The following is a 10,797-nucleotide window of genomic DNA, read 5'->3' as shown; positions in this document are numbered from 1 at the left end:
GATGGGGAACAGCCTGCTTTGACACCTCCATGTTTACATTGCTGTTCTTGTTTATTTGAATGTATTTTAGAAAACAAGTCGGGTACCTAAAATTCCTGAATTTTAGACAGTATAAACAACTTGTTAGGTCTTTGGGTGTGGGTTTTTTGTTTTGTTTGTGTTTGTTTTTTTTCAGAAATGCTGCTCAGCTGGCAGCTTTGTGCACAGGGGGTAAGAGAGCTGCAGCATGCCAAGTTGTGCCCGCCAAGGTCTCTGCTTGTGCCAGTCACAGCACAGATGCTTTTCCCCCACCAGAACCTGGAGCAGCCCAGGTTAAGCTCTCTCCATGCCTGATGGCCTGTGCAGGCTGCCCTGCCAGTGGATGCTGCCACCATGAAGTTATGGCACCAGCCAGGTCACACACCACAGAGATGCTCCCCCCAGCCAGCATCCTGCTGCTGACCATGGAATATCACCCCTGGGGTCACAGAAGCTCCCCCTCAGTCTTCCCATGCCATGCTTCAAAGATGGAGTTGCAAGTCCTGCTTCTTCTTCTGGTTTCCTGAAGGAAGAGGCGCCAAGAACACAGCTGCTTAGCATCCTGACATCTTAGCTGTAAAAACAGGGGTAACACATTGCTTCTACCTTTCAGAAACCCCAGGAGGATGCACTAGGGCTGTTAAAGTCTGGTTGAGGTCTGAAACTCGCTGATGTGCAACATCCAGAAATGCCTTGTTTGTTTTCCTCCTGACCTATGCGCAGCTCCTGACAAGAGAAGATGGCATGCAGGACTGTGAGTCTCCCACACTTTTTTATAGGCTTCATCTAGAAAAAAAAACCCACCTGTCTGCTCCTTTTTATTACTACTGTTTGATAGTTTAGGAAAAGAAGCTGCAGGCAGTATGTGTGAAAACCTTTTCTGTATCATTTGCTCAGTTATACTATCTCAATAACTGTTGAGATCAAAGTAAAGCAGCTCCATAACCTTTGCTTGGCTTAATGGTATTTGAAGCTGGTTCCTTAGAGGAAAAGGAAAGAACTGTATCGTGAAACCTTGTCTTTACTGTCCCACCTGGCCAGTTACCAGTACAACCACTCAAAAATCTACATTTGAGGGCAGTACTTGGACCTCAGTCGTGTATTAGTATAAAAGTATGGTTGAACCTTTGCATGGAGAATCCGTCTTCACATATGAAGATACTTGACTATTTTGTCAATACTAATCAGTGCTCTCAGCAAGCAGTGGGGTTTTTCCAGAGGCAGCAGAAGTGCTTTTGCTCTACCCTTGTTACCTACTGCTGCGAGGTGCTGTCAGCCGCCAAGCTGTTCACTGTTCCCAAAGCAGACACGGCGATATCCCAAGCCACCGCTAGAAGGAGGTTGAAGGCCTGACGTGTTCAGGTAACCTGTAACTGGTTGACAGGCCACTGACTGAGCATCCCAGCATCAGACAAAATATAAAGCAGTCTCACTGCCTTGGCAAGCTAAGCTGTCATCACTGACTTCAGCAACAGGAAATAAAGCTCTCCATGCTAATTCCAAGTGAATTCCAGGGAAAAATCCAGAAAAACTCTTAAGCATATCTGATGCTATCTTTTGAACCTGCTGCGATTTGCCACTCCTCATCCATTAGACCTTACCCCAAAACATTTAATGGCACCAAACACCAGTGGCTCTGGCAGGGGGCTGCACTGTTCCTTTCCCTGAACCCTTGGTCATTTACTATGACCAAGTTAAAAAAAGCCTTAGAGAAAACAAGGGTGAACCTAAGCCCAATACAGAAAGAAACAAGATCTGTATCACAGAAGTTAAGCCTTTGTGTTGCTCTCTGCATCCATGAGACCTGCACTCTGACAGCTGTGAAGGGATAGAACCACCACTCAGGACTTAGACTTCTATAGGAGTGGAGAAGGGAACCTTCTTACTCAAAATATCTAGCTGGGTAATCCACCTCAGGAAGAAAAAGCGCAATCACATGGTGGGGAAAAGTTGCTACTATGTTTTTTCTTTAATATTCTGTTATGCATAAAGTTAATAGTTAACCACCTAGGTCCACATGGTATGTTTGATAGTAGGGAGGGTGTGAATGAGGAAGATTAAGGGTTGTAGAAACATAGTCGTGAAACTATTCAGCTGATTTGTATGAATGTCCTGGTGGTTTTACCCATGCTTCTTCCTTTTTGTCTTTTTTTTTTTTTCTTATGAGAAAATATGTTGGATGCAATCCTGGTCTCTCTGAGATGAATGGAAAAGAACATTGACTCACTTTGTGTGGGCACTGTGGAAGAAAGTGGTGGGATTTTTTTCAGGGAGAACTTAAATAACAGGCTGGATGGACCAGCATAGTGAAAGACGACGGAGAGTGCTGTGCAAAAGTGGTTGGCGGTGTTGTGATTTTTTTTTTTTTTTTAAAGAAACTAGGGCAGAAAAAATATTGTAGGTAGCTTGCTACTTCATTGGGGGTTGGAGATGGTGGGGTGAACACGTCCATTTTGGAAAGCTGAGCAAATAGGACAGAGTGCCACTGAGCAGTCATGGTGTTGAGCTGGGAATATGAGGAGCTACAGTTTATTCCCACTTTTAGCGGCAAATAGAGGTTCATGCCAGGCAAATCATTTTACCCATGCTGCCTTCTCCAAGTCCCTTTTCCACGTCTGTTCCTCAGGATTGCCCTGCAGGGCAAAGCAACATTCCTGACTTCATTTCTCAAAGTATGGTTTAGCTAGAAAGTCTTAAATTGTTTTAGACCCACTCTTCCTTCACCATGCTAGTGGCCACCATGATGCTGGGGCTTTTGCCTCCTTGCTGAACAGTGTGGCCCTATCCATGGCAGCTCACGCCATGCACTTAGGGATCCTGACTTTACTCCTGGCAGCATTGACTTGGAGAAGTCCTTAACAACCTCCTGGAGCAAGGCTTTGTACTCATACTTCTGGCAAATTCATGTGATGTATTAGCTGTCCAGTTCTCATACCCTCTTGTAATATAAACAGTAAATAATAAATAGAAATGGCAGACATTCACTACAGCTAAACGTTATCCAGTCCATAAAACTCAAACAGAGACAACAAAAAAATGTTCCATTGCATAATTACAACTGGAAATATTTTGGGCATTTAGTAGTGTGAAGTAATATCAATAAAAAGACAAAGTATGCTCTGGAGCCTAAAAGTAAATAAATATTTGTTTGAAAATTGATAATTTCATAAATTATGTTCACAGTCTCTTCAAAAGAGTCCGAATATTTACTGGTTAAGCCAGAGACCTGTGACATGGCCGTTGGCAAAGCTGACGAGTAGGTGATGTGCTGCAGGCAATTTATATTTTGCCCTTAATCCCAGTTTCAGGGTATGATACTGCCTGCAAGCCATTGCCTGAGAACCACTTCTTTGCACCAACATTATCCAGCCTGTAGTCCTCAACAGACTGTACCTCCTTCTTCCATCAAATAAGAAGTTTCTGTCCAGTGTTCCTGATCCCATGCTTTCCCAACACTTGAGGACTGTGTCATACAGCCCCAAAAAACAACTTGGCACAGTTCCACAGTCAACCATATGAATAAGAGAACACCTTCATTTTGGTCACTTAACATATCTGCGACTTGTTAGTGCAGTCAGACAGTTTGAGGTCCCTGAGAAAGAGGATAGCAGGAAACAAGCTGAGAGATACCCAACCTCTGAGCAGGGAACATTATTTGTTACCTCTGCATATTTCGCAGGCTCCAGGAAAAACAAGGACCAAAAAGTAGAGTGGATTGAATCTTGTGACAGGGCTGAACTCTGCCCACTGGAAATTATTACACTTGTTTTAAACATATACTGTGCCAATTTATTGGTACCCCATACTGGATCCCTGCATTTTTCATGACCACAAAAACAGTAACAAACTTGTAATTATTTTTTTTTTGTATCAGCACATTGTATTGGGTTTGCTTGGCAACGTTTTGGTAGCAGGGGGCTATGGGGGTGGCTTGTGTGAGAAGATGCCAGAGGCTTTCCCCAGGTCTAATAGTGCCAATGCCAGACAGCCATGGGATAGACCCACCACTGGCCAAGGCTTGAGCCCATCAGCCACAGTGGTAGAGCCTCTGGGATAATGTATTTAAGAAGGAGAAGAAAAAAAACCTGGACACCAGCGGCCAAAAACAGAGTGAGAATATGTGATAGACAGCTCTGCAGACACTAAGGTCAGTGAAGAAGGAGTGGGAGGAGGTGCTCCAGGCACCGGAGCAGATATTCCACCGCAAGCCCTGTTGAAGGCCATGGTGAAACAGGCTGCACCCCTGCAGCACATGGAGGTCCACAGGGGAGCAGATATCCACCTGCAGCCCATGGCGGACCCCATGCCAGAGCAGGTGAATGCCTAAAGAGGGCTATGACCCCGTGGGAAGCCCACACTGGAGTAGGGTCCTGGCAGGACCTGTGGGCTCATGGAGAGAGAAGTGCACGCTAGAGCAGGTCTGCTGAGATCCTGTGGGCTACCCATGCCTGAGCAGCCTGTTCCCAAAGGACTGTACCCCATAGAAGGGACACACACTGCAGCAGTTCATGAAGAACTGTAGCCCACAGAAAAGGGTCGAGTTGGAGAACTTTGTGGAGGACTGTCTCCTGTGGGTAGGACCCCACACTGGAGCAGGGGAAGAGTGTGAGGAGTTCTCCTCCTGAGAAGGAAGGAGCAGCAGAGACAACACATGATGAATTGACCACAGATCCCATTTCCCACTCCCCTGTGCCTCTGAGAGAGAGAGGAGGTAGAGAAAATTGAGTGTGAAGTTGAGGCTGTGGAGAAGGGAGGGGTAGGGGGAAGATGTTTTAAGATTTGGTTTAATTTTCCCCAAGTTGAGCCTGTTTTGTCCAAGATGGTAACTGGTGAGTGATTTCTCCCTGTCCTTATCTCAGCCCACAAGCCCTTACTTTTATTTTTTTCTCCCCTATCCAGTTTAGTGACAGTGCTTTGGTGGACATCTGGCATCCAGCCAGGGTCAACCAACACTATCCACTCCTGAGTGATACCAACACAATCTTGCTATCTTAACTGCATTAATATCAGAAACCTCCTTCACTGGTTAGGTCAGCAGTCACATCTCTTCAGTTCCTATCATAGAGTAGGGTATGCTCAATTTATTTGGGTTCCAGCAAGTCATCTCCCCAGAAATAGTAGACTTTTATCAACACAACAGAAGAAATGTAATTCCCTTATCATAAAAGATAGGCAGGCTGTGTCTTAGAGATTACTGCTATGATGAACTCTACGCTTCAATATGAACTAAGATACTATGTCCATTCTGAAAATATATAAATAAGGTGTAGGGAAAGATCCTTAGCAGCTTAGAGCATTGTAGTTCTGTTGATTTCAGTGAGCTATATTAATTTACATGAAATGTAGGTCCAGCCCTGCATTTCCAGTGCATCCTTCTCGGATGGAGGATAGAAAAAAAGTATAGAAAACATGAGAAGAGGTAACACTGTAGATCCAGTCCCTCAAGCTGATTATTAATCAAGATTATACAGACATAAAACAGAGAGTAAAATCCTGATCTTATTTCTGACGGTGTATATTCATTTCTTCAGATTATTTTTTGTTTTCTCCATCTGAGTTAGGCACAGGTGCATAGGATCTAGACCATATCTTTAAGACTTCCTCTGATTCAACATCTAATAGTGTTTATCAGTTACTGATTTAAAAGGGGCAGAAGTCATCAAGTAATTGATGCCTTATCTGCAAGAAACAATTCTCTTGATAGAAGTCTCTGAGTAGCACAAAACCAATTATTATTTCCAGTAACTTTTAACAGAAGAAAAATGCATCCTTGAAAAATAGGAATCTAATTCCCAGTGATAAAACCTCATAACTCAAATGTTTTGTTCAGTTTTAATAATTTACAGCTTTTCCCCTGGAGAAGGCTATGTGCAGTGATCAGAGTGGTCATCAAATTAGGTAAAGTTAGGTTTCCAATGCTCTTAATTAGCTGTCCCATGCTCATTGGTTTGTGGCTAATAAGAGCTTGCAGTGGCTTCATGAACTAGGATGTTGAAAAATATAAAAAAAATCCCTGTTATGTACAGCTGATAGACTTTGTCTTCTAAAGCTATTCGTCCTCCTTCCCTGAAAAGTTAGATCCCATTTTCCTGGATTTCAGCTAAAGATTTGAGGCTGAGAGACAGAGAACACTGTGGACACCAAAGCCCATCCATGGAAATCACAGGTAGCCATCTGGTTGTCTCACTGGCTGCTTATCCCATGTCCTCAGTACACCTTGCTTTTCCATCTTACCCACTGGAAATCTTTGATTCACAAATGCTCTAGAAGATGCCCAGAGCTTGACAGCGTTCTGCTATAGTTCAGTGGTGAATTGTGGAAAAGACCGGTAGGAAAGAATTTTTTGATTAAAGCTTACAGCATTATTTTTTTGTAAAAAGCTTTAGGATAATAACATTGAGGATGGTTGCCCTTGCCTGCTTTCCCTGAGTCCTCAATGGTGACAGCTGTAAATCAGAAAGAGTAATTCCAGTGAGGTGGTGCCATCATTTCTCCTCTTTTTCTCTGAGAGCAATAAACACCAGGTCCGACTTGTCTTCTCCCAGAGAGGTGAATGGGATGATTTCATGTGTAAATGAGGAAACCTTGGCAGTCTAAATGAAAGTTATAGCAGTTAATGTTTGAAAAAGTCAACCAAATGGAGTAGTCTCACTGTCAATAAAAATAAATGATCTAAAACAGTAGCTAAATCATAGAGAAAAGACTACTATGGGCAAATGAGTCTCAATAAAAAAAGCTGTTCTGGAATTATGAAATTCCTCGAGCAGTTTTGTAGAAAACAACACACATTAAACAGCCATCAGTCCAAGCTGAAACACAAATTAAGACTGAGTTAATTATTTTCTGGAAGAAAATGTATTGTGAGTACTTTTACTTTTTTGAGAAAAGCAAGTTAAGTCTCTTGAGATAAATTCAAGCTCCCCTGTACTTTTATGTTACATGACATCTGTGCAGATTGTCTGAAGCATTTATAAACAATCCAGCAGTTTGTATTAATATTTTCAGAATCCTGGTAAGGTTATTATCTGTGTGATAGTAAATTACAGGACAGTTCCCTAACAAATAACTCATTTCTTTTTGCAGGATCTGCTCCAAATTCAGTGGTGAACTCTATGTCATGTAACACATACATCAACAGCTGCATTCTGGTCTCCCTTACAGAGGGACCTCTCTAGTGCCACCACCTTCAGAGAAACAGAACCACTTTTGGAGAATAGATGGCAAGAGAACCAATGACCAGGCAAAAACTGACCATGGGGGATTTACACAGGTCAAAAAGTGTACCTCCCCTGACATTGGTACATTTTAAACCATCTAAGATGGTTTAACTTGCATTGGATCAGCTCAGAACACTGTGTGGATTCAGTGGAGCTGCAAAATTTTGTTCTGAAAGATAAAATTCAGGCTTTAGTTAATTCTTGCCAAACCCACTAATAACAACATTGAAGTATGGCTTCAGGTATGAAGGAATGCATGGACATGGATTAAATCAGAGAAATGTCTTCTTTGCAGTCTTTTAATAACACTGTTCCTCTGTCTCTTTAGTACATCCATCACATTCATTTTGTATGGTCAGATGGTACAAGCTGTAATGTCTTGCAATTTACTTGTTTTTTTCTGACTAATTTATGATCAACCTGATTATGTTTTCAATTACCTGTCCTAACATCTCTTGCCTATATTTGATTGCTTTTCTTGTTCCAGATTTTCTCTCTGAGACTCCCTGTATTTAAACAGACTGTGAGTCTGAACTTGCACTTTGTGACACCCATTTTGTGTATCCCCAGAGGCCTACAAGGTGCATATACCTACATCTAGGCCAGTTGTTCTTTACAGTCAGTGGAAGGAATCAGGCACTTACAGGATGTAGATGGAATGAATCACAGCCTTGATGTGCCTATTTTACCTTCTGTGGATTCAGAGGAAGCCTGGAATGAGTTATGTAGCTGTCTATATTTGCAGTTGAGATGTCTACACCATAGATACCTACATAATGTTAGATGGATCATACCTTGGTTTGATAGCCTTGTTGTAAAACCAGTGTACCTTTCCAGAAACAGAACACACTCTTTGGTGAAGGCATTAATCCCACTGAATTTGGCTTTTTTTTTTTTCCTTCTGGTATTCATCCCCAAATACTCTTCATTGTTAAGAGGAAAATGACCATATCTTTCGATGGTTTGGTGTATTTTTGAAATTGCTTCTTACATGTGCTTTTCCTTTTTTCCTTTTCCATTCTTCCTCTTAGTAATGCTGTTAAACAATGAAGCAAAAAGAAATAGCAAAAAACAAATCTCCATTTTCTACCAAGGATCTGATGATGGGTTAGTCAGAGAAATGATGGCTTGGATTTGTATACTAGGTGTAAGGAATTTATGCTGGTTTTCCAATGGAAACCAATTGAAAACAATTGGTTTTCCACTCTAAAATACAATTGTTCTTTAATAGTTCCTAGGCTCTTGAGAACAAGAGGGTGAGGCTGTTCATGTTTCCCTGTGGTTCACCACTTTCTGAATCCTGAATTTCTCATGAGGATGAGGCACATCCTAATGTAGCAAACTTTTCTCCATGTCTGTAGAGATATAACTCATAGCAGTTTATTGGGGCAGAGTTCATACAGTCATGGACACAGACACTCTATAATTCAACACTTGAATATTACAGGACCTAAATTACACTGATGATGGAGCCCAAAGAGTTTACAAAGAAGCAACAGGACAAGGTGAATAGCAGGTTGTTTCAAAGAGCAGATTGGAGACTCTTTCCCTTGTGACTCAGGCATGCTATTAGAAAGAAGAAGGAATACAAGAAATAAATCAAATCATCAGCATTACAATGCCAAGTAAATGTCCAGAGGAATAAGAAATAAGGGAGATATATTCACCTGCTTATACAGGACTTGGTCAGAAAAACTATACAGATTTCCAATGCAAAATTGCAGATACCCAATGCAAAAGTTACCTCTATCTCAGCACATGACAGTGAAAGCCAGAAATCCATCAAAGGCACAGACAGAAGACAAATAACTTCAAAAGCAAATTTCTCAGAGAAAATACTGTTTGTTAGATATACTGGGTTTGTAGCAAACACTGTAGCAGAGAGCTGCTCCAGCTCTTAGGTCATCCAGGGAAAAGGGAGTGGGAAACAACTGGAGAGTACACTCGGAATGAATCTGCAGCATCTCTCAAAGCAGCAGGATCTCCAAGTTAGCTTCAGAAAGCCTCCATCAAGCAGCATATAAAGGGGGCTGTAGCATTCAGCTACTATGAGGACACAGAGAAGGTAACACAGGGAAAAAACAGAGATGTTGGATCCATGCTTGTGTCAGAGTGGTGGAGAAAGGGCACTCATTCAGCCTGAAAAAATCATAATTGGAGAGCAGGATGACAATCATTGTAATCCCAAACTCCTGCAAGGTCTCCCCTTCGCCATCTCCCATGGATGTCTAGGCAGTCCACGCACAGCATGACAGAGTCAAGAACCAGTACATAGTTTATATCTTACTTAAGCCATTTAAGTAGTATTTAGCTAGAGATAAAAGAAGAAGGAAGTTCTTTTTTTGCCCTGTATTCATCAGATTAATGTATTTTATATCTTCTCTTACTCAGTATAGCAAATGTAGGCTTATGGCGGGTATACACTCAGGGATACCTAAAACTTAGGAGTATGTTTAACCCAAAGGGCAAAGCTGGCATGGAAAGGGATAGTCAAAAAACTAGTTAATAGTAAGCTGACAACCTCCTGCATCAGAGATGCCCTGGAGCAACCTTTCAGGAGGAAGATGAGGGAAGGAAAACTATCCAGTAAAGTGACAGATTTATAAAAGAGATGGTATGACCTGTTTGGTTGTGATAGAAGATAGCTGGGCACAAGGATTTTTATGCAGAGCAAGGTGATGAATACATCAGTTAAACCCAAATGATGGCTTTTGTTTATTACAGCCTTCAGAGTACTTTCCCATTATCTATCACTGCTTCCAGAAAATTCTTGTAAAAAAAATTAGCTCAGACATATTAAATGTGGGAAGAGAGGAAAAGACAGCTCAGGGCGGGGTGGGGAGGAAACATGTGCATGCACTCTGACTCAATGCTGCATCCTTAGTTCCAAACCATCTGAAGGAAAAAAAATATGTATATCAATCTGTTCAAGCAGGAGCATGAACCAAGGGACCAACTGCTGGCCTAGCTCCAAGGAGAGCAGGGTGCAGCTTAGGTCTTGGCGTGCTGGATGACCTTCACCAAATCCCTTTATCTCCTGAGGTTCCCCATCAGCAGTGATCACCAGTGTTGGTGATTACAACCCCTTTCCTCAAGGGTTTTGAGTTCTACACATTTAAATTACTGTATGAAATAGGTCTTGTCACTTTGCACAGATTTCGTGACAGAAGATTTCATTGTAAGCCTTATCCAGTACAATACTGTACACTCTTATTCCTACATGAACAACAGGCCCTTGAATATATTCTTTAAAACTGTTTAAGAAGCAAACACTTAAAATGCCTTTTTAAATATCAGCCTTGGTAATTAAAAAAAAAAAAGGTAAATTTTAATCTAAACTAAAGCAAAATTGCTTAGGCATTCTGAAGTTTATGTGCAAATAGATTGTCACAGAAAAATGGAAAAATAGTTTGCTTTAGATTTTTAGGTCTCTAAAAATTTGTTACCAATATTTTTGAGAATGTGCTGAGCAGCACTGGGGGTAAGACCCCGCAATACCCTTCAAATAAAGAAAGCTTTGGTTTCAGTTGACTCTGCTCTGATTTAGCACCCAAGAGAAAAC

This window comes from Manacus vitellinus, unplaced genomic scaffold (assembly GCF_001715985.3).
Source record: "Manacus vitellinus isolate BGI_N305 unplaced genomic scaffold, ASM171598v3 scaffold_28_pilon, whole genome shotgun sequence".
NCBI lineage: Eukaryota > Metazoa > Chordata > Aves > Passeriformes > Pipridae > Manacus > Manacus vitellinus.
Note: the sequence above shows the minus strand (reverse complement) of the source record.